Source organism: Alligator mississippiensis, chromosome 4 (assembly GCF_030867095.1).
Source record: "Alligator mississippiensis isolate rAllMis1 chromosome 4, rAllMis1, whole genome shotgun sequence".
NCBI classification, from domain to species: domain Eukaryota; kingdom Metazoa; phylum Chordata; order Crocodylia; family Alligatoridae; genus Alligator; species Alligator mississippiensis.
In genome coordinates this window covers 54,254,251-54,276,947 of record NC_081827.1, presented here as the reverse complement: position 1 = coordinate 54,276,947, position 22,697 = coordinate 54,254,251, and the positions used below count along the sequence as shown (strand labels likewise).

At 41.0% G+C, this 22,697-nt stretch overlaps 1 protein-coding gene across 3 annotated transcripts in view; it reads right to left on the bottom strand.

The window, feature by feature from the left end:
• Nucleotides 1-22,697, bottom strand: part of IMMP2L (inner mitochondrial membrane peptidase subunit 2) — a 933,449-nt gene that overhangs the window by 181,622 nt on the left and 729,130 nt on the right. The gene's annotated exons all lie outside the window — the stretch shown is intronic.

The window sequence follows — 22,697 nt, the reverse complement described above, 5'->3', positions numbered from 1 at the left end:
TTTTGCAGTCCCTTCAAAAACTGAAAAAAATAGAATTTACTTTTATAAAAATGAACTCAAACACTGATCAGCATAATCTCAGATTACATTGTTATCAAAATACAGTTGATGAATCGTACAATTTAGTATACAGAACATGTCCTGAGTTGGTAAATATACACATATTTTACTAAATACATCCAATAACTCTGAAAGAACCAAATTATTATTACAGATTGCTGCAGCATCTTGCCATGGTTTATTCTTCTTCATAACTGTGACACGCTGCTAAACTTCCCTAAAGCTACAAAGTAGTAGTTATGAAAACACATCTAAGGCAATAACAGAGATGTTTTCATGCTATTAAGAATTCTCCTAGGAAAATAAAAGTGAAATGCCTTGAGCAATTGCCCTGGTCTTTTTCAATAATACCTTTAATATTATACTATATGACAGTAGTGTAGGGATGTGGCCAAGCACCCAGGACACAGGTGCAGCAATGACTTCCAGTTGTTGCACAATTGTGATTGCGACTGTGTGGCTGCCACCACTGGCGGGGGGGTTTTACCTCCTCTCTCCCCGCCCCAGTTCAGTACCTGGGGCAGTTGTTCTGTTTGCCCTACCCTAGTTACGCTACTGCAACATGACAATGTGCTCTAATACAGTACAAATAAGAATGGGGTGAATTGCATAATCTTAACTTCACCTCCTTGTCTATATGAAATGTAATACTACCTTAAATTACAGGATCACATAGTTTTATTTTCATTCTACTTTAGCTTCCGTCAGCAAAAAGGTTGGTAAATGAAGCAGAGACACTGTAGTCCCTGCCTTCACTCTAGCTCAAATTGTAGGCCACATTAAAGCCCATGTGAAAGTTCTTTCCAGCAAAAGTTGATTACACATAAATTTGATGCCCAGAGCAACATAATAGGGGCAGCAGTCCCAGAGACTGCATTGGGGGGGGGGGGGGGAGGCAGGGGGAGGTACGTGGACAAGAGGTGGGACACAATAATCTGCCACAGCTGGTTTGCCAGCAAGTCCCGTCTTCAGGGACTCAATGGCTTAATAGGCTCTTTTCCATTCCTATATTCCTTTGTAAAAAAAACAACAGCATGAACCTTATGTATAAATTTCAAGTTAATGTATTCAGAGGTATAACTATAAATTTTGGTGGCCTGGACTCCTTTGTCACATCTGGAGAAACCCTGTACCCTGTACAAGGGTTGTAGAAGCCCAGCTGGAAAAGCCCCACAGCACCCAACTATAGGAGTTGAGTGTAGAGCACAGCAAGAGCAAGCCTGCATTGCCCAATTCTAGAAGCTGAGCTGGAGCAAGCTCATAATGCCCAACCACAGGAAAGTTTTACCTGCCCTGGGGACTGAAGTACCCCTGCTGCTTCTAGTATGCCCCTGGACCCAGCTCCTATGGCTAGCTGGTGTGGAGCTTTTCCAGCTTGTCTCCTATGACCAGAGAGGGCAGGGCTGTAGCAAAGAGTCTGGGGAAAGGGGCATCATTCCAGTACCCCTCTAAGTTGGTACCCAGAGCTGGTGTCCCTCTCACTCCCACTAATTATGCTACTGAACTGATTTAATCTTTTCTCAAAGTCAGCCAGAGCAGCATTCTTCAGCTACAGGTCACCTTTTGGAGCAATGTTCCTTTCCTTTTATATACTTTCCCCAACACTTCTTTTCTTCATGAGATCGTGAAGGGTTTGACCTTATATAATCAGAAGAACCTCAAATACTGAAAAAAAGAATGATCAATATCATTCAATGATATATTTGCATTAGCTATCAGGAACCATGAATCCTTCTTCAAAGACCCTTCTTTATTATGCTTTTACAATCAAATTTGTATGAATGAATCTTAAATCTGTGCCAGGTCCCACTAAAAGCAGTGGAGTTTAGTACACGTTTGCAAAGGTCTAAAGCAACGGTTCCCAATCTGTGGTACGTGCGCCATCAGTGGTACACGTTAACAGATTTATCATAATTACTTTATATGACAAAAATTTGCTGAAGGTACTTAAGGTTGTATCATTTTAAATTGGTGGTGCGCAATCCATCAGAGTTTGGGAACCACTAGTCTAAAGCAAAAGGAAGTGAATTGTAGATTGCAGTAATTATAAGAGGGGTCCCCTTTTTCCTTCCTTTTTTTCCTACCCCTAAAATAAACCTTATAAGCCAGAAAATGTTGCTAGTGTTTGTAAAAAAGATTGAAGATATTGTAGTCATTAAAGAGCTATAAGCTGCAGCTCTCTCTTATTGAGGTGATACTGGAAAGCCCCCTTTGTACATTTCCCTTCTGGGCATTGATATAACAAAAGCCCCTTCTTGCCTGCACCCTCATCCCCCACGTTTTGTGCATTTCTTTTTCCTTCTAAGTATTGGCAGAGACCCAGTACACTCATTGAATGGGTGTGGCAAGGCTCAGAGTAAGCCAGAAAGCTGAAGTGGCTTTCTGTAGAAGAAACCTAGAAATTACATCTACATATCAATTAAGCTCAATGTCACTAAAGAAAACATAAGAACTAAAATATCCACTTCAGAGACTGTAAGTATATCCTGGTGCTAACCTAACTCACATACTGTCCCCAGTAACCTTTGATCCTCACTATCTCACATTTCTTTCTTATATCTTTCTCACAGTGCATTTTTATATTTAATCTGTCTCATCTTTACCATGGCATTTTGTACTTTATATTTTATACTTTTAAACCCTTAAGGAATGTACTCCCTGTAGAATGAAGTTACACCCTGGACCATTGGTAAAAACGGCATTGAAAATGTACTTGTAAAGTGATAAAATCTGCTATAGTGGATGGTCCCTTGAGTGAATGTGAGTGTATGGTGATCAGAAAGTAATTAAATGACAACAGCCTAGCCAAAGAAACTTACCACTACAAAACTGTACTCTGCAAGCCATTTTAGGCTAATCAAGCTGAGGAACTGATTCCTGGAACTGAGCACCCACCCTATTGACTATTCCTGGAACCCATGACAATACAGTCATTAAGTCAGTAAGTCAAGGGTGGACTCCTGAAACTTCAGGTACCAGCAGGCAGCGACCTCTGTGACTAGCAGATGCCATGTACTACTCAAAACCCATGTGAGACAGCAACCTCTGGTTTGGGCAGCCGGGATGATGCTGGGGGATTCCACAAGTCTGCCAGAAAGGCATAAAAGACAGTGAAGCATGACCCTCAGTGGCACCCTCTCATCCAGCACCTGACCTATCGAGACAGAAGGACAAGCTGATGACCCCCTTCTGCAAAAGACATCGCCTTGAAGGAAGCTGACCATTGATATGCAGTCTCCAGGGTGTCGGATAGGTAGATATACTGACACCAGTGCTCTCACAATCACTACAGCAGCTACTATACATGATACTACATAGGTTCAAATGACATGGGTTTGAATGAGTGAGTGCCTGTGTATGTGTGTGCTAAGGTGACCAGTACCACTTATAACTCAAAGTTTGCATTTATAATTTTATTGGTAACTTCACATCCCATCCAATAAACTAGAATTTATGATGATCCTGAGAGTTGGTCCTTTGTAGCCAACATTACAAAAAAAGGTAATATGAGACTTTTTTCTCCAAAAAATAGAATTGAAATTTGTGAAATCAACAAGTCTATAGAAAGGAAAGAGAAAAAAAGGAAAGGGAAAAAAAACGAATGTTTAATTATCCAGTTCAGTTGACGGACAGATACTACAGAAAATAATCCTTCTCTATACACAGCAGACAATGAAAAAATACAAAACAAAATGTTCTTCCTTTTCCTTTATGAGGTGTTTACACACACATACACCAGCTGTCTTGTGCATACAAGGTACATAGAAAGATTTTTCAAGGTATCACACAGCAAAATGTATTTGTGTATCCAAGAGTAGAACTGAAACAAAAAAATTAAACAAAAAAAACAAATTTATCTATGATTCAGGGTTCAACATGTTAGCTTAAACATGCTGCAGTTGTCTGCCAGTTCCTAACTTACTTTGGCAATTCATTTATAATTTTTTTCTGACAAACTCTGAAATAAAAGAGTAATTTTATTTGTATTTTTCATTCTGCATGTTAATATCAATCCACAACTGTAAACTTATACTAGAGAAAACTGGGTCATCCATTACTTAATATTGTTTTTAATGTTCAAGATAATTTCATTGTTGAATTACTTTGCAACAGATCAATAGATCATTTATGCAGCCAAGCCTGGCTACAGACCCCAGAAATCTATACTTACTTAGTGACTACTGTTAGTTTTTAATTACTGTTGTGAAGATTGCTTTCAGTTTTCCCAAGAAAAGCAAAAATCCCCAGTAAAATAAAATTAAGTCAAATAAAATAAAATACAGATGCAGGATCTTCCACTCCATTAATATGAGCATAATATTTTCCACAATTAAAATGAATAATTTAGGCACTAATAGTGCCACTTTCTCCTGTGAACTTCAGAGGAATAAAATACCCAATAAGGAAGCCTTATGTATTTGATATTTTGAGAGGCTCTCTTCCTAAGTACATCACCATTCATACATTTACTAGCTAAGCACTTTGGGCAGACATATTGAAAGAAAACAATCACCCATTTATCTTTTCATACTCTCATGCTAAGCAGAATCACTAACTAAACTGTACTACAGCATTTCCTAGCGGACCGAGAAGGTGCCGAGTCTAGCACTTTTCCTCTAGTAAACCTTTGCAGGAAAGTGCAATCCAATTTCCAGATTCAATGCCATACATATAAAGATTCTGGATAATTATGATAGAAATTGACACTATAAAATGGAAAATAGCTTTCCTTCTCTTTAAAAAAGAAACAACAAAAAACAAGCTGAAGCCTTCAAGCCATTAAGATATGAAGCACTCAAGACACTATTACATCTAACGGTAGTTTTATGCCCACTCGTTGTCCTTGGCTTGCATTACAGAAGAAGTCCTTTGAATCAGCTTTTATTTTGACCCTCTCCTTTTCATAATGATGTAAGTGTCTCATCGTTTTCCTTGGTTAAGAATTTATTTAGCCTCATTTGCCTGAGTTTCCCTGAAATCTTGACCTCTTTTCTTAGCTTTCAGCTATAGAGCATTTAATTAAATTTAGATGATGTCTGGAAGAATTCTTAGGCATGCAAGTAGTATAAGTAAATATTAAATCAGTATTTATTAGCTTGGCAACCAATTTATTAGTGTGGATTATAATTACAGACTGATCATTTTTAATAGAAGAATGTCACTCTTTGCAGGAGGTATTATTTTAATTTCCAAGACCTACATTTTAAAGCAAGTAAATAGAGAATGTGGCTTTCCCCAGCTCAGGCCAGTGCATCTTAAAAACTGACCTTAGAATTAACATGGGGCACAAACACTAATATTCATACACAAGATGGAGGTGCTCCAAAATGTAGTGAAGCCCACATGTAAGTATGATAGACAGATTCAGATCTTTGTAAAATTAATACTGATAACCTTTGTTACCATTTCCCATAATAACTAACCTCTAACTATACCAAGGTTTGCCAGATTTGAATCAAATAAATTTTTAAGAGTCATCTTTAACAAATATTGAAATATTAAATACATTAAAATTATAATGGGAACATTCTTATTTGCATTCTGTGGACAAGAATTATCACAATTTTAATCACAGAATATTTTGGATTTTTTTTCCCTTTTTTTTTGTTATAGAATTGTAGTATCACTGCAAGGACACAATCTAATCCAAACACAGTTTTTCTTTCTCAGATGCTTTAATAGTTAACAAATGCACTTATACCTATCCTTGGTTGGGAAATAATTTCATTCCTCACAGTCAAAAATGAGCTCTGTATGGTTTTCTAATCACCACCCCACAAAGCAAAACAAATCTAGTTTTTTAGGACTAGCTTTGAGTATCAAAATGAATGACCTGGCTCAGGGAAGCAGGATGAGGAATGATTGCTTCCAGTTTGTTTCGACCTTGAAAAAGCAGAGAGTCACAGTAGTCTTTGTGACTTTGGGGGCAATGACAGATGTGCAGATCCCCAGTCTAACTCATGTTGCTTAATGGAAAGTGCCATGAGTTATTTACACCAACTGTCCCAACCCAACAGATGTTCACCATTGGATCAGGAGGGTGTGTGATCAAACTCCACTTTGGAGCTGATCTGGGGAGAGGGGCTGCATGTCTGTAGTGCTGTCCCCTAGCCCTGCCCCCGCTCTCCAAGCTCCCACATTATCTCAGGATAGGAGAGAGAGAATACATGGGAGGGAAGTCCATTCTGAGGTTTCTCCAGCCTGCTCTGATTCTATATATCTCCAGCCTCACTGATTCTATATATCTTTTGAGACTGCATGGATTCCTAGTCTTATCTAATAAGTTGGTTAGAAAGAATATTGCCAACTGTGTGAGGCTATAATCTCAAGCCAGGTTCCTGGGCCATTGAGTACCTTTTGGGTTAGGGGACTTCTCAAGTGACATAAAGCTGCTTTTTGTTTCGTTTTGTTTTGTTTTGAACTTTCCCCTTCAATCAGCTACAGAACACATAGCCACAGAAAGGGAAGCATGACCACATTATCTAGCAATACGTATCCACTCCTTGGGGCCACAGGATGTTAGTGCAAACCAAAACAATCCTCAGGCTACTTTGGCTTATTTCACAAGACAAACCCATTGTAAAGAGATTCCAAAACTGGAGGAACATAAAGGTGATTTAAAACTGACTTTGTACACAGCGCTACCTGGCAACCTGGAGCAAAAGTCAACTCAGATAAGAGTTTTATCTTAAGTTATATTTACAGTACCACTTGTCTTATAGCACCTCTTTATAGTTATTTTAAAATGTTTGGTTATTCAACATATTAAACACTCTCTATGCTTTATCTTCTCCATTCCCAGCAGCTAGAATTCAAGGTAGTCCTTATATCAGAATCTGTTCTTCATATAAATTCTAAGATACCCAGTATTTCTCTGGGCTCCCAGCTTATGCGAATGATGAAGGATTTGACCAGAGATGGGACTAGACTGCAAAATTCTGGCTGTGAATAAAGGATTACTTGGACTATATGAATACACAGAGCAGAATGCTGAATACAGTTCTTTCTGATTCATATTTTTGAAAATCATCTTAACTCAGGCATCGTGATATTAAGAAGACCATGTATGACAGAATGGATGTGGATATTATTATGTATTCTTTTGTGTATGAAATTGGAAAATGAAGTGAAATTTTAAATCAAGTCCAAATTTATACTAATTTAATTAAACGCGTGAAGCAAATGCATTTTTAAGCACATAGTGCCAGTGTTTTCACTGCATCGTATAATCTATTGCAAAGTCAACAATTTTTATCCAGTCCATTGACAGGATGTCTTACGTTTTAACTGCTAAGACTGGAAAGGCCAACCCCCCTCCTAAACAATACTTGGCACACTCATGGCTGTAGTCTGCCAAAAAAAAAAAAGAGAGAAAGAGAGAAGGAGGAAAATTTAAAGGAATCACTGAAGGAGTGATGTACTATACTAAATCTATTCAATGCATTTAATTATGTTTTCTTTTCTTTCATGAAGCTGTCTTATCCTACAACTTCTCCACAATTTGTGAGCTTTGAAGCACAATGATGACAATTAGCCTGGGAGGCTTTTACACCTTTGAGATTTCAGTGCTTCTCAGTATTATACACTGGAATTTCCATTAACAAGAAGTCCTGAAAATTCAAAGCATTATCAAATGAAAACCTTTTAATATACAATAGTTTGTTCCCTCACTGCCTGTCCGCATGCCTAAGTATTGGTAATAAAAAGTAACTTCATATAACTGATTCTGAATGTACTGCAATTTGTTTGTGGCTTTGTTAGGTCTCCAAACATTATGAACTTTTTTCTTTAACTTGACTCAAATTTCTGTCCAACTACCAACACCTTCAAAATAACAGTAGTTACCTTTTGAACATGCACCATTCAAACAATTCCTGGGTTTCAACTTAAATTAAAAAGCAGTCCAATTATACCCTGGTATTTTCAGTGTTTGATATTCCTTTTCTCTGCTTTATAAAAGTCTTTTAGGCTATGTACAGTCAAAAACCCCAAGATAGAATCAATCCAAGTTACACAGTTTTCTGTAAGCGATGTAGTTTAAATCAGAAGTGAACAGAGCACACATTTGCCCTTTGGTGAAGGGGGCAAATCTTAGACTGGGTTCCACCATTTTTAAACTAGTCTGTGTATGCCAAACTTCTGTCCTCTTATGAATATACACCAGTTTCTGATCACTTATACTGGTAAAAGTGTAATGTCTGCACCTGTCTTTAATTTGAAAGATATACATGTTATGCTTACCCAAGCCCAGATCCATGCCCCAGAGGTGGCCATGATGCCCCCTGCTGGCCATATGGTTCCTGCCCCACTCTGTCTCTAAGGTACCCTCCCTATGCTTTTTTCTGTCACACCTTGATATCCTTAATACATGTGGAAAGGAAGGCTGTCCATGGGTCTTAGAGCAAGCCTCAGTCTCTCTCTTTGCCAGTGGATCCCCCACTCTCTTGGACCCATAGGAACGCCAATCAATCCTTCCCATTAGGTGGGCCCTCCTGGCCCACCCATGCCCCAGTGTATCCATTGGCTTATGAGCTATTCATGGCCTCCAACCTCCCCTATAGCCATGTCCATGCCTTGCATATTTTACTTAATACCCTTCTGTGCTTTGTAGAGGCTGCAGGCTTCTCAGCTTCAGCCTCCCTTTTCTCTGGCTGCAAGCCTTCATCCGTGGCTCACTGGTACAAATCCAGCTCTCTTGGCTTCAGCCCTGTCAGTTGACAGTATCTCTGTGTCTCTGGCCCTTGTGCCTCTCACTCTGGTGCCTGGCCCTAGAATCCACCCTTCTGGGAAGCTGGGCCTGTGGTCTCTACCCTTCTGGGCTGGTCTCACCCTTTCTGAGATAAAGGTCCCTAGCCCTGTTTTCACCTATCCTGGGATGAGTTAGCCCCTCTTGGGCTACAGGTCCCTGACCCTGGTTCATGTCCTGCTCAGGCACTGGGCCCTGGCCCTGTCTCTATTACCCTCACAATTTGAGCCCCAACCCTTGGCTGGGTTCAAGGCATTCAAGTACCCTTCAGGCATGGATGGGACCTCCACCTCCCCAACAGTCCCAAACCCAAACCACTGGGACAAAATTCAAACCAACACATAAGCACTCTAGCTCTAAAAAAACCCCAAGCCAACTGACTGTATACCAAGTTTTTCCCTACCCTCAGCCCTATCCCCCCTGCAGCAAGTACTCAGTGCCTTACTGGTAGTATCAGGGAATTCCAGGAGCCAGCAGAACCTCCTACTGCAGTTTCCATGACAGAAGCTCTTCACTCAGTAGCTAGCAAAGACAGACTACTTGCCTGGACTCAGGCACTGGCTTTACGAGTCTCCTAAGACAAGCCCCATCTGGTCATGCGCAGAAACTCACAGGATTTTCCCGTCTGTGCCTGATAACCCACCTGCTCACCCTACTAGGACTTAGCTCAGCTGTCTGCAGCCCATTGCTTCTGGGTTGCCTCCCTGCCTGTCCTTGGTGCATATTACTCTTTTGTCTCCATTCTCTGGTTGGGTTAGCTTCCCCTAGTTAGCTTCTAACTGACTTGCAGCCTGTCTGTTTGCTGGCAGCCAGTTCATTACCTAACTTGTTTCCTAGCTGCCAGTCCTCCCTGCTACACTTTTCTCTTAAAGTACCAGGAGCCTTCTGGCTCCCTATTATACATACCTTTAAAAATTTGTCAGTGAATCAAAGTCTGGAAACATTACTTCATTATTACTGTCCAGTATCAATTACAATATGACATACTGAAAGTGGAGGAAAAATTATGACTGACTAGTCATAATTTCAGATATCTAATATACTTGGATTTTACATATATTACTTCAATCTGATTCTCATTTACACCAGTACTACCATTAATCCATACCAGCATAAAGATGCCTTAATGTAGAGAGAATCAGGACCATGAATTTTAAGATAAAAGAAGGTAGACTAATAAGGTCATCTGGGCTGCGATCTACATTATCATTACCCTTTGAATTTCCTCAGATAATTCCTGTACTAGAAGGAATTATCTCCCTAACTACCTGAATTCTATAAACACACTATGGGCATGTCTACATATTGCCATACGGCAATGTTGCTACAGTGCTTTTTGGAAGTACTAAAGCATAGTGCAGTATAGGCAATTAGTGTACTGGGTGGGCAGCACTAGCTTAGATTTCCCCACTACATAGCCATAGCAGTGCACTAGGGAGCATGCTGCTTTTGTGACATACCTGGTGATCACATGTAGACCTGTATGATCACTATGTTGCCGTAGTGCATCACTACATCACAGTAAGGCAACATATAGATGCACCTAATGTATTACATTTAAACTTTACCCTAAGTTATTTAAAAAACAAATGTAATAAAGGATGTTTTAATTATACAATACTTAGGGGTTTGTTTTTTGGGTTTTTTCATTTGTACATGCTGTTGTTCCCACAGACATCTTGGCTCAGAAGAAATCTTTCTTCTGAGTAAACATCTGAGCTTAACATAAGTGTTCTAAAATGTTGACTATCGTTCACAAATTGTTCTGCCCTTATAAAAGATGGAAATGAAGATAGGCCTGATGTATTCATGTAAGCAATTGGGAGAGATGAACTTCTGCTACAGTTACAGTAATATGAACTTTTACAAAAGCCACTCTTGGAACTTTAACATAAAAAAAATTATTTACCTTAAGGGACATCTGAGGAGGAGGAGGGGAGAAAAGTTACTGGAAAATAATTAAATCGTGTATGGGTTTATTGAGATATTTCAGTAACAGTTAAATTCACTCCCATTTAAAAGGCCCTATGGACCATTTAATTGCTGCATGCTTGGATTTGCATCTGGATCATAAAAAAATGGCTGCAACTACAACACATAGATGCTGTAGTTATATATGACATCACATTTCTTAAAGCAGATTGTATTAGGAAGATCAGTACATTTGAGGTAAATGCTTGTAACACAACAGAGGGGCCTTGGAGCACATGTGAATACCCTACTGCACCCATTACAGTCCTTAAGCTCTTTAAAACTCAGTTGCATGCCTCCTCATAGCTCTACCTAGCTCAAAGCTGTATTTAAAATCATATTTTCTCCTCCTGTTAGTAGGTAGACAAGAAATGAGAAGTGGGGTGAGGCATGAAGAAGGTATCCTTTGTACCTTTCAGGTGGAAGCCTGGAAAGGAGATCCCTGGGCAGGAGCAGGAGTGAGCAAGTTAAATATCTCTACTGAAGAGTGTGGCTGGGCATTTTTAGGTGCCTGCCACTTTAAGGTACAGTCCAGCCCTGATTTGATGGCCATTTGAGATTCAGGCTCACAGGGTTGAGGCACCAGTCTGCAGCAAGCAGCCAAGGAGACAACATCTGGCTGAGCTGCTGCTAAGGAACAACTTGCAGGTAAGGGCAGGAGCTATGCAGACGGCAGTAGGCTCCTGGTCCTGGATATAACTGAAAACTGCACCCTTCAAGGGATGGGTGGCCTGGTGGGGCTGTTTGTGGTGGAACAGTCCCCCAGAAATTCCAGGCCAGTTACTACCGTGGTGAAAGGTGGCAAGGGGCACCTTAAAACCCTAGCCCCTACATCCTGCTGTGTTACCTGGAATTAGGGACAGGCAGGGGGCAGGCATAGCTGCAGCCACCTGAGCCCCACAGAGGTGTAAGACCCCAGAGGCCCCATTGCAAGGGGAAAGTAGTGTGTCCCCACGGCGGAGCAGTAGTGTGTGACCCCACCAAGGCAGTAGTAGTGTAGCCCTAGGGAGAGGGCATGAGAGCAATGGTGGCCCAAACAGAGTAGGGGGCATCTTTATGACCTGAAGGACTGTATGTAATCCAGGTGTAGAGTAGGGCTGTGTTGCAGGGCACTGAATGCCTGCTCCTAGAAGAGTAGAAACTACTGGGAGAGAGCCCAAAGAGACAGACAGAAGCCCAAGTGCAGGTTATCAGGGCAACAGGCTAGAAAACAAATTAGCCTGCACCTGGACCTGTCAGCTGACCAGATAGGGCAGGGCCGGAGCTGTAATTGTGATCTGGATGCCATCTGTGAGGCATGGGCCATAGTCTAGGGGCAGTACAGAGCATTGGATAGCACCCCCTAGCATTGTGCCATAAAAATGGGTAGCCTCCCACTTAGAACATCAATTTATGAAAACACCAAGTTGTGGCAGAAGAGGCAGGGCAGACTGCCCTACTTAGACAGGTGGGCGAACCAAAGTGAGATCTTGGCCCTGGAATGGCCCCCTGTCACAAAGAGGCTGAAACTACTGTCAAGCTATACAATATCCTGTTCCATAAAATCTTTGAATCTTGCTTTCTAAATTAAGAAACCTGATCACAAAACTTTTGGTAATGTGAAATTTCACCAAAATAAGCTGTATCATCAGAGCCAAAAAGCAAGGGTTTTTGATGATAAAATTTATGTCACTAACTGTATATTTAGAAGAGACATTAGATAAGTTTTAAGCACAAAGGCTGCTTACAGACATAATCCACTCCCCCCCAAATGGCATTTTATTTTAAATTTGGCGTGCCTCTGTGCTAAGCCCAGTCCATGCCTAGAAGAGGCATCACATTACTTGGACCCATCTTGCCCAGTGTCCGTATAGATCAGGCACTTTTTTTGGTGCTTCTAATAGCTGATTAAATCAACTATTAGATAAAAGTGTCAAAAAGTCCTGCTTAAGTGTGAAATCTATACAGATGCTGCAGAGTTGGGTCAAACTAATGCACTGCTTCTTCCAAGAAAGTGTGTTTTTTCTTTCCCTGCATGTCAGCAGCCCTGGTGCCCTTCTTCAGTCTGGGAGACAACCAGATAAAGCCTAAGCTAAATACAGTATAAAACAATGGCTTGTGATTATTTCCATGTGTAATTCAGAGTTTCAAAACAAGAGAAGTTCAGCTGAACAGATAAATTATATAAAAGAATAGAACCATTTTTAAAAAGTTTTTATTACCTGTAGAGTACAGAGAGATTATTATGTTTTGAAGGGCAGGTTAGACAGACATTTGGCTGGGATGGCTTAGGGTTGAATCTGCTTTGAGCAGGGGTCTGGACTAGATGACCTTGTGAGGTCCTTTCCATCCCAACTTTCCTATGATTCTAAGATCTCTTATGGAAAGACTCACTAGGTGCGTGTACACACGCACTTTAATGTGTGGTAGCCTACTTTACTATGCATTAAAGCATCAGGTCAAAAATCATGCTAATACACTAGTGCAAAGTAACAATAGCCTATTACATATCACTAAAAAAATGTGCATTTTCACTACTACACAGTAGGGCAGCCTAATGTGCATTTATGTAGTGCCTCACATTAGAGGTATACAGGCAGTCCTCAACTTAAGACATTTTGAGTTGCAAGGAACAGAAATTACAATGTTTACAAATTGAGACCCTGTTTCAACTTTCTGACATCAATTTTGACTTCCCAATGCTTGATCCGATGTGACATCACACCAGTAAACAAGTTCATTGTATTGCCCTTCTCCCTAGAGAACATCTATCCAAACTTCCTTGGACACTTTCTTTAAGAAAGCAGACAAGACTCCAGAAAAACCTGCAGCCAAGACTCCTGAGAAGACTCCAGCCAAGAGCCCTTCAAAAAGTGCAGCAAAATGACCTCAAAGTAGTCCTTCCAAATGAATATGATTGCTATTTACAATATATGTACATTATTGTAGCGACATTACTAATTTATAATTGATTGAGTACAAAATTCTGGGTTATTTTTAGTGAAAAAAGGGTATTGGGACTTGGTTCAGGAACCAATCCCCCATTTATAACATGGTTCCTATAGGAAAATCAGTTCCAAGTTTTGACTTAAGACATGGTTATCAGGAACCAATTGTATCATAAATCTGAGGACGGCCAGTACATATATTTGTCCCTACTGCACAGTAGGGCAGCCTACTATTGCATACTAGGACAATTTAATGTGCACTTATTTAGTATGTCACATTATAGATATGCACACATTTGTCCCCCTATACATACATTTGTCTGCTCTGACACACTGGAGATCTAGTACATCGAAGCAGGCTCGATTAACTGAGTCTGCTCTGCACACAAGCTGAAGTCCCTGGTGCTATGGCACGTGCATTTGTATAAATGGCGAAATGCACATCAGCACTGAGAAAATGGCAGCAGTGCACTTTTGAACTAAAACACCTTTGATGTGTTTTAGTTCAAAAGCACGCCACCGCTATTTTCTCAGCACTGGTGCGCATTTTGCTGTTAATACAAATCCATGTCTCTCTGAGCCGGACACTTTTAAAAGCTCCCAGCGCTGCAGTGCAAGCATGTGTAGAAATGCCCAGAGGTACTAAATTTAACATGCAATAGGAAAAGCACATTAAGAAACGTGTAGAAGCTCCCACTAAAACTTTTCTCAACTGCAAAGTCAGCTGTACATCTTCATGGAAAGCATCAAAAAAGATAAAAATAGTGTCTTGAACATCATTTCCCCCTCAATAATGGGTAGCTATTTCTTCACTGCAATAGACAGAATGATTTTTTTTAAAAGAACATATTATTTCAGTCATCCAATGGAATTTTGGATAGAGACAGAAAATAAAGGCTAAGGCTTAGAAATGGTATTTAAAGGTCTGTTTTTTGGGAATTGGCTTATAGGTATAGATATATACATTATGAGGGTTCAAGTTGGGCAGCAAGGGTTAAATTATTTCTAAAAAACTTGGTTCTTACACACACAGTTTCTCACAGCCCTGGAAGTATACAGGCTGTCTAACGCAACAAGACCAACAAGGACACATATCCTAAGAATTGAGGGGGTATTCTATAACACGAGATTGCAGCCTTCAAGGCAGACAGGGTGCCTAACACAACAAGGACACATAGTCTGGGAAAACAATCTGGGAACTGGGAGCATATACCATACTGCCCATAACATGAGATAAGTGACACCAGCTACAAGGCCCCAGAGCAGGGGGGCCCGAATCCCAGTTTTGGGGGAACAGAACAAATTAGGAGAAGACCAGGAAGGCTACGTGGACATGTGACCACAGAGAGACAATCAACTAGAGATGGCCATGGATGAAGAGTGATCAGGAGTCATCACAAGGGAAGAAGTATACAAAAGCAGAGACTTGAGAGTAACAAAGGGTCCCTCCCCCGTCCTGTTACCTCTCAGCTCCGTGTTCTTGGAGAACCCTGGCACAGGACGCAGCCTGTCTGACTCACAAAGAATTTTCCCCTTCTCTACCTGAACAAGAACTGGTTATGAAAGACAATGAAGATGCAGTGAGAGACACACCTAACACCCTCCAGATAAGGGAGCAACTCCCCTGGTCTCATTTACATCCAAGATGGAACCAGATGACAACTCATTTAAATGGGAGATGGGACAGGAATGCACCTTCATTAGCATTCAGGATGGAAAACAGAGATTCCAAGACAAGAACCGCACTGAATTCTGAGATGAGAAAAGCAGGGGAGCATGCCCCCCCCCCCTTCATCTAATCAGCAATAAGCAAAAGTAAAGTTTAATAGGCATCTCAGGTCATACATTCCCCGGTCCCACTATGGGGGGACTATTTAAACTTGATTGACTAAAACTTGGTTGCCAGGTTAGGGAATGCTGGGGCAAAGAGACCGAGTCAGAGGGGGTATGGGCAACATTTGAACAATGTTAAAGTGTTCATCACAGCATCTAGCCCATTGGAGCCCTAACCACAAATGCTGTCATACTTTTCCCGGGATGACTGGTGGAAGTCCTCCCCACAAAATTTATGAACACTCCAGTAATCCCCTTAAATCTGTTAAAAGACTACAGTAAGATCTGGAAAAGTTATGCTAAGCTGAGGCTTATTCACAACAGGTAAAAATACAAAACCCTGATGCTGCAAGCTATCTATTGTTTCTGAAGAAACAGTGAGGTATCCCATCCAGTATATCTGCTATCCATAAAAATTTCAAGCTGGCTCCTAAGTGTCTGGTTACTCAACCTTGTTTCTTCTTGTTATTGATTAGTTTCTTGAGATGTTCTGAACCAGATAACCCCTTGTCCATAGAAAAGGCAAATATTTACATGATTAAAAGAATGCTTTGAAGAAGCTGAACTGTGGGTATAAAAAGAAGCAAAGTTGTGCTTCAAGAAAGAAATCTTTCTGACACCATCCACTGTTGTTCTCGAGAAGCTGGAAGAAACAGATCATCTCCCTTCAAGGATTGTGCTAAGAACTTTACCTGTCAGCATTGGAACCCGAGTGCCTTGCACTGGTGAGACCCCAGCTCTTGCTATTTCTCTTTTTCTCTTCTCTCTAGGCATAGATTTCTGAACCTGAATTGTTAAGCTTGAGCTAAGTTTCCCCAAATAGTTACTGAAACCAGGGTAGTATTGTAATTATTTGTGTTTGTTTTCTTTTGCATGTCTATTACTACTAGTACCATTATATATTTCATATACTTAGCAATAAATAACTTTTATAGTCAAACTGGTAGTAACCGGGTGTATGTTTCTTTCTGTACTTCTCCTTCCTTACTTGCTCTGCAGCAACACTTCTTTTACCTAAGCTAAAGTTCCCTGTGAAGCCCAGAAATACTGTGTGGTCTGCTCATCAAGAGGCTACCACTACTAGGACAGTTAGGGCAAAAGATTGGGACGTGGTGAATTCGAAACACATACATAAGGGGATCAGCTTGTACAGGCTGATTGACCCAGTTTGGCTCAGACGTGCCCTAATGAACTGAATGCTGGCTCATGAAGGTGTCAGCTGGACACCCAGCTGGATTCAGAGGTATTCTGTTTATCTGTGTGCTTGTGTCTGACTGCATTTTATTGTTACCTTAATGAACTGATTCCTGGCATATGAGGGTGTCAGCCTGTCCATGCTGATCAACCCGGCCGGGTCAGGTGTGTCATGTTAATCTGTATATGTTTGTGTGTATGACTGATTTGGCGACTGGAGGAACCCAGCCCCATTAAAACTAAGTCCTGCAAGATAGCTCCACTGGGGGTGAGGACTTGCAGAAGGGAAACACACAGCTTCATATAGAAACACAAGTAACACAAGCAGCACATTGATAGAATTACAAAGACCCTAAAAACGTATCCCTAATAAATGAGCACACCCCAAAGTGATAAGCAAATCTGGTAACAGTCCCCATCCCCTGCAAAGGGTTCTTGAAGGGGCCATGGACAGAGGGCACACACCAGCAGCCCATCTCATCCACCCCACTGGAGGAGGGCTGTGGGCCTCAGCATGCCACCTCCGGACTGCTGACCTAAGAGACAGCCTCAGAGGGAAGACTGCATCCTGGCCAGGTGTACTTTGACTCTGATGACAGCCCTAGGATTTGGTAGATATATTGAATTGCTTGATTGTTTGTATTTCTTTTTTTTTTTCTTTTGTCACTGTGTATCAATACATTTTCCTATTATTGAAAGGAAAGGCTGTGGTCAGTCGGAGGGACCCTCCCCACCCCCGCCACCACCCTAGGAGAAGGTATCTGGATCTTAAATCCAGAGCCAACAAATATTGCCTTTTTTATTCTGTATTTAGTATGTATTCTGTAGCATTTCATTTCCGCATTATGTAGACTTTCCCTGTTGCTTACCTGATTCTTCAAGAAGCTTCTCTGCACCATTCCAGTTAGTCCAATCCATGGGGGCAGTGGCAGGGCAAATTCGGACTCAGTGGGGCAGGAGAGGGATAGTGGAGTCTAAAGAGTCTTGGTGCACAATAGGGTAAAACTAGGTATGGGGGGTATGTACAAGATAATGGATGGAGCCCAGGGGGATTTGGCAGCAACTTGAGGCCATTGCTCCTAGTCCTGTTTGTAATGATGGCCAGATTCAATAAACACAGACATATGTGAATAAGAACTAAAAAAGTAAGTTTTATTTATGAAGAAGTAGGAAAACATTTGCCGTCCTTCAGTTTCTTTAACCAACTATTTGACTGACTCTCAGCTATCTGAGGGACCATCTCCTAATTCTAAACTCCTCCAGTGTCTTGTTAGGGAGTGTCTCTAAATTATGGCCACAAAGAAAGTCACATCTCAATCCTCTCTATAATTGCTCTTTGGGTATCTGAAGACTGTTATCAACTCCCCCTCAGTCTTCTTCTCTCCAGACTAAATAACCCTAGTTCTTTCAGCCTTTCCTCATAAGTCTTGCTTCCCAAGCCTGTAATCATTTTTGTTGCTTTGCACTGAACATCTTTCAGTCTGATCATATCCTTGTTGAAGTGTGGTGCCCAAAACTGGATGCTGTACTCCAAGTGAGTTCTCAGCAGTGCCGAACATAGTGTCAGAATCACTTCTTTTGATTTGTAAGCAATATTCATGTTGATACAACCCAATATGCTATTGACTTTTTTTTGCAACAACAGCACACCGTTGGCTCATATTCAGCTTATGGTCCGCTGTACCACCATGTCCTTCTCTGCAGTAATGGAGCCTAGCCAGTCATTCCTTAGTCTTTACTTATGAATTCAATTAGTCCATCCCAAGTGCAGGATCTTTACTTATCAATGCTGAAACTCATCTGATTGATTGCATACCATGTCTCCAGTCTAACTATGTGTGAGGGTTCAGCTGGAACATAGGTAGCTAGGCCTATGGACAAGCCCTGAGGGATAAAACAGGGGGTCAGCAGGACAGAAGCACAGGCTCAGGATCTGGGTTTGAGTATCATCAGGTCAGCAGAGCAGGGTGCATGGGACCCAGTTCCAGAGGATCCAAGAGATGTAGGCTGAGATGTATACCAAGGTCAGGAGCTAGGAAGTCAGACAGTCAGTGCCAAATTCCAGGGAGAATCTGAGATCAGTATCAAGGAAGCCAAGTCAAGTCAGAATGCCAAGGAAACCAAAGCCATCACCAAGTTTCAGGGGAGATCCAAGATCAGGGTCAGGAAAGGCAAAGCCAACACCAGAGTAAGAAGTCAGGAGAACCAGGGAGAGCTGTGAACATGAGGCTTGCCGGAGCAGACTGAGGCTGTGTCAAGGAGTGCCTGCAGCATGAGGCTGCAGGTACATTTATAAAGATATGAGAGCCACTTGTGGCAACCAATCTGACTGCAGAGAACTGGGGCAGTTGCATTAGCCAGGGATCAGGGGCAGATGGGGTAGCTCAGCTACTTGGCCCAGTCAAGCATGCTTAATCAAAGGCCCTGACACCATGTCATTCTGGATCCAAGCCCTACAGTCTGATGTATCTACAATACCATACAACTTGGTATCATGTGCAAATTTACTAAGTATGCACTTGTTCCCTTCACCCAAATTATTAATGACTATATTAAACAATACCAGACCCAGGACAGTACCCTAGGAAACTCCACTTGATACTTCCTCCCAACTAGCCATTAATGACTGCTCATTGAGCATGATGATCCAAACAGTTACACTTCAACCTCACAATGTTTTCATCTATTCTATACTTCCTTAGCTTGTTAATGAGAATATCATGAAATACAGTGTCAAAGGCCTTGCTAAAGTCAAGGTAATGCACATCCACCTTTCTCCTCCTATTTATAGAGCCTGTCACTTTATCATAGAAGGAAATTAAGCTGGTCAGGCATGACTTGCCCTTGGTGAATCCATGCTTGCTGTTCTGATCACCTTCTTCTCCTTCAAGTACTTCACAATGGATTTCTTGAGAACCTGCTCCATGATCTTTCCAGGTGTAGAGATCGGACTCACTGGTCTGTAGTTCCCTAGGTCCTACTTCTTCCCTTTCTTAAAGAGGTGGTCAGGGGGGGCTCCAATCCATCCACCCCACCCTCCAGTGCTGGCTGGGGAATCCCTAGAGCAAGCTCCTTCTGCTCCCTTTTCCCCCTCCCTTTCTGAAAACAGTGCCCGACTGTGAGGGAGGAAAGGCCATTGCTAAGGAAAAACAGGTGCAGGCTGGCAGCCAGCAGCTCGATTCCCCTTCCCCTTGGAACCAATAGTGAACTTCTGTTTGGTCCAGGGGATCATTGCAACTCAGAACACTTCCTGCAAAGCAGGGAGCTGCACTTCTGTCTGAGCCCATGGTTTCTCTACATTCACCATTTACTTCCTGTTACCGCCATAGATTCATTTACTCTTCCAAGAGAGGCACATTAGGTAGCACCTTTTATTGATAACATTTTGCTTTTTTTATCATTTGTCTCAATCTTCGATGCAATGTACAGATGGGCCACAGCTTTTGCACCTCTTGAAATTATTTTCCTATATACAAAGGCAAAATATCATACATTTCCTTACATGGTAGCAGAACTCTAAACTGGAGATAAACTAGCTCCTTCTGCTAAGCATTTTGGTAGTGGATCTAAAGATTCGGGTAGAGCAGCTGTAAGCGGTAGAGGTTGTTTTATAATTATTGGAATCAGCTGAATTACAGCGTCAAGCCTCAACCAACAATACCAGGGGATTGGCACCCTAAAAAACTGACCTCTTGGCAGGTCAGTTTTTCTTTCTTATCTTCTAGTTGCTTTCTATAGGTGTGTACAGAAGTGGTCTGTGCACATATTATAGTGCTATAATTTTGAGCACTTGTTATAGCACTGTAAAATTATGGCACTTTTAAATATGATAGAAGTGCAGTGTTTGGTGGGCGGGGGGAGCCTCTGAGCCTCCCTGCACTTTCCAGGTTAGGATGCAGGGGGCATTCCACAGCCTCCTGGGGTTTCTCCACTGGTCAGAAATTTGATCAGAGTACAGAAGTTATTTACAGCACTCCAGGTTGCTATAGTGCTGTAAAATACAAGGCTTCAAATTTAATACCTTATTTAATAAGGGTTAATTTAAAGGGCTGTACCCATTTTAAAGTGCTGTAAAGCTACGCACATCTATAAAGTCATGGCAATGAAGCATTTTAAATGGCAAAAAAGCAACTTCTATATACACCTTATGACTGTTTCCCCACTCCTTCCACTGTTTTACAATGGAGGCAGTCCTCGACTTAAAACATTTTGAGTTACAACATTTTGCACTTACAACGTTTATAAATTGACACCGTTTCAACTTTATGACATCAGTTTTGACTTTACAACACTTGATCCGATGCAATGCCATGCCAGCGAACAAGTTCACTGCATCGCTCATCTCCTGGATAATATCTGTCCAAACTTCCTTGGACACTTTCTTGGAAGCAGACAAGACTCCAGAAAAACCTGCAGCCAAGATTCCTGAGAAGACTCCAGGCAAGAACCCTTCAAAAAGTCCAACCAAAAGTCTTTCAAAAAGTCCAGCAAAGTGACTTCAAAGAAGTCCTTCCAAATCAATATGATTGCTATTTACAATATACATACACTAATGTAGCTATATTACTCATCTATAATTGACTGAGTACAAAATTCTGGGGTATTTTTGGTGAAAATAAGGTATTGGGCCTTAGTTCAGGAACCAATCCCCCATTTATATTGTTGCTTATGAGAAAATTAGTTCCGAGTTACAACGTTTTGACTTAAGATCCAGTTTTCAGGAACCAATTATGTCAAAAGTCTGAAGACTGCCTGTACTCCTTTCTGGCTCAGCACACATTCCACCTGAAACTACCTGAAAGGCAGTTGTCCTGCCACACATGTTAGTAGAACTGACATACTTTCACTTGTCCTTACATGAGCTGTTTCAACCACAAGTAATTGCTACAATTTGTTCATGGGAAGCAGTGTTCCTTCTGCTACCACGACTGGTCCAAAAGAACTTCTAGCATTAGGAATTTGATCACTCTTCCTCCCTCCTGTGACCAACCAATACTTTCCAACAACATGCATCCTCTTAGCATGGCCCTTCTACACAACCCTATTCATACTGTGCTTCTCAGAATGACTTCTATCACCCTGTATATCTCTCTTATTCATCCTTCACAACACAGTTTTCCTTTCCTACATATGAGTCCCTTTCTAAGGGAAAAGTCTGATTGCTGATTAATGGTACAGAAATATCTCTGGTGATTTGGATTTACAGTGGCATGGGCAAGAGCAGAATTTGGCTTTCTATTTCCAGGTTCCTTAGGCTGATGCTACAAGACCAATGATAATAGGATATTGTGCAATGATTAGGTTAAGCCCATATTCCTTTCAGTGCACATGTGTAACTTCCCCTACTATCTCTAACTGTAGTGCACACTTCCACTTAAAATTAGTGTTAGACAATATTAAAATTGCTCTTAATAGCATTGCACAATATGTTAATATTGAACAGTATGTACTATCTAAAGATAACTACAAGTACTGTATGTGAATACAAATATTCCTACACATTAATACACAAATCTGTCGCTCTTAGTTGAGACTTTGAAATTCCCTCATTCTATTGCTATGTACATTTCCCTAACCAGAGTTATAATTTTCTTCAGAGTAAAAATTGTAAAAGAACAGTAAGAGAAAGAGTAGTATTTTATCTCATAGAATTTGCCAAGTTAAATGGATAACATGCTTGCAGATTCAGCAAAAGAAGAAGAAATAGAACATAAGACATTTCTCTATATTATTTTTATTTTTCCACTTGCGAAAGATTACTTACTTCATTGACAACCCTAACCAGCCTGTCAAGTTATGATTCTGAAAACAATTTTGTATGGTATTTATTGTTAAGAAGCACCTCAAATCAATGGAATGAACATTTCATTACCAGTTCACATTAGTGATCAACATACTAAATTTCTGTTATTATATAAGTGTACCATTATAACTAGAGTATGAATTGCTATCAGGACAGTAATCAG